We start from the raw sequence: 2,869 nt of genomic DNA, 5'->3' as shown, positions 1-2,869 counted from the left end.
CTCCTTGAGGATCTCCTTTTTTACTGATCTTCTACTTTACTGCACCTCATAGTAATCCTCATTTTCCGTATGACCATTTTACAAAGGAGTGGTTAAGTAACTTGTTTACGAAACAGAGCTGGTAAAAAGCAAAGCTGCATCTAGAGTCAGTCCATATGTTTGTATATTTCTGTCTATAACACATAGAATTAATTTTATTAATTTTATATATTTTATGGAATTTATATAAATGACATCATACTGAACTTAGTAATGTACTGTTTCTTCATGCAATGTTAATTATGTGGGGTCTACTCATGATGATGTGTGTACACATCTTTTAAATTCCTTTTAACCACTGTATTATATGAACATACCCAAATTGATGTATTCTATCAATGAGAAACTGAGTTCTTTCTAAATTTTCTCTATTTCAAACAATGTTGTGTACAAACATTTTTTAGTATTTGTAGTGCACGCATGTGATAACTTTGCTACCAAATACCAAACCAAACTCACTGCCGTCAAGTCAATTCAACTCATAGAGACCCCTCCTTGGGTTTCTGAGGTGGTATCTCTACGGAAGTAGATTGCCCAATTTTGAACCGCCAGCCTTCTGGTTTGAACCGCCAGCCTTCTGGTTACCAGTCAAATGCCTTAGGCACTACACCACCAGAGCTCCTGATAACTTTGCTAGATTTTTTAAAATGTGAAAGTGGGCTGGCTGGGTCATAAACTATGTGCATTTTCAATTTGATACATGCTGCCAAAAATGAACTCCAAGCTAACTGTGGTAAGAAGAGTTCTAACATGACCCCAAGATCCCTCTCCCTTGTGTCCACACACCTTCTTCTAGTAATTTAAGCACTTATCTAGGTAATACTGTTGAGGAATTTTGATGATGCAATTAATATCTCAAATCAGTTGATTTAATATAAAGAAATTATCTAGGATAGGCCTGACCTTATCAGGTAAACTCTTAACAAGGATTGGACTCTTCCTAAAGAGAAAGATTTGAAGCATAAGAGAGATTTGACACAAGGTGTTGCTGGCTTTGAGGATGGAGGGACAACTTGGCTAGAACATGAGGGTAGGCTCTAGGAACTGACAGTGACCCCCAGCCAACAGTCTACAAGGGAACAAGAAACTAAGTACTATAACTGCAAAGAACTAAATTCTTCCAACAACGTGAACAAGTTTGACATAGATTCTTCCACAGAGCCTCCAGATAAGAATACAGCAGGGCAAGATCTTTAGTTCACACTTGTAACACCCTGAGCAGAGAACCTAGCCATGCCATGCCTGTACTTGCCACTTACGGAACTATCAGCTTAAAACTATGAGTATTGTTTTAAGCTGCTAAAATTGTGGTAATTTGTTAGGCAGCAATAAAAACCAAACACTAGCTGTGCCAATTTTTACTCCCACTAGAAGTATATAAAATTTTATTTCCCTATTCTTCATATGCTCACCAACACTTGATACTATTTAATATTTCAGTTTTTATCAATCTGATGGATAAAGGATGGTCTATTTGACATACTGGATAAGGCATTTGGCTACTAACCAGAAGGTCAATGGTTCAAACCCACCAGCCACTTCATGAAAAGAAGATGAGGTGATCTACTTCTTTAAAGATTCACAACCTTGGAAACCCAATGGGGGTTGCTATGAGTTGGAATCAACTTGATGGCAGTGAGTTTCATTATTATTATTATTATTGCTTTAGTTTGAATTTCTTTGTTTACTAGAAACCAGATAGTTTTATAGATGATAAAACTGAAGCTGAAGAGTGGTTGTGTATACAGCTAATTGAGAAGCAGAACAAGGATTAAAGTTTAAGTTAATGAAATGAGCCATATCATACTTATTAAAACCCATTAAAAAATCTTTCCCCTAATTTAATAGCCAATAAATATGAAGGACATACATATTTTACATCTGTATCAATTTTTATCATTGACTATGAATGTCTGGTAGCACATTGCCTAAGGCACTTGACTGCTAACCAGAAGGCTGGCGATTCAAACCCACTAGCCACTCCTCGGAAGGAGTGCTGATGTCAGAGAAGACCTAGGGTTTGGGTTAGGGTTAGGGTTAGGGTTAGGGTTATTCAGTAATGAGACCATCCCCACCATGATGTCAGTGTGCACCTTGTGAGGAGCCAGAATTCCCATTCCCCCAACTAGTAATAACAAGCCACCACAACTTGGGTATCAATGGAAGCTAGGTGGGAAACATTGACTCCTGCCTCTACCTGGCAGTAAAAAATGGGTACTACTCTTCTCCTTTGCAGGAGAAGTGTTATAAAATGCCAGATAAACAAAAGATGTCAATAAAATAAAATCCAGAACTTCATAATATAATAATAAGATGTACAGGTATCGATCAAAAATCGCTCATCATGCCAAGAACCAGGATGATCTCAAATAAAAATGAAAAACTACAGTCAAAAATGCCAACATTAAGATGACAGAGATGTTAGAATTATGTAATATTTTAAAGCAGCTGTGAATTGCCTCAACAAGCAATTGCAAACACAGTTGAAACAAATGAAAGAGCATGAAGACTCAGCAAAGAAAATAGAACACACAATAAAGAACTAAATGGAAATTTTAATACTGTGAAACATAATAATGAAAACCCAAAGCCCACTGGATAAGCTTAACAAAAGAACTGAGGAGATGTAGGAAATCATGAGTAAACTGGGAAATAGAACAATACAAATTACCCAGTCTTAACAATAGAGAGAAAATAAACAAACAGAAATGAATATAACCTGAAAAACCATGGAACTATAACAGATTATGATATATGGGAAAACTACACGATACAGATGAAAGATCTAAATATTTAGAGAGACATGCTTTTTTATGGATTATAAAACTCA

Source organism: Orycteropus afer, unplaced genomic scaffold, assembly GCF_000298275.1.
Source record: "Orycteropus afer afer isolate SDZICR_OR568_19922 unplaced genomic scaffold, OryAfe1.0 scaffold00337, whole genome shotgun sequence".
Taxonomy (NCBI): Eukaryota; Metazoa; Chordata; class Mammalia; order Tubulidentata; family Orycteropodidae; genus Orycteropus; species Orycteropus afer.
This window is presented reverse-complemented; position numbering follows the sequence as displayed.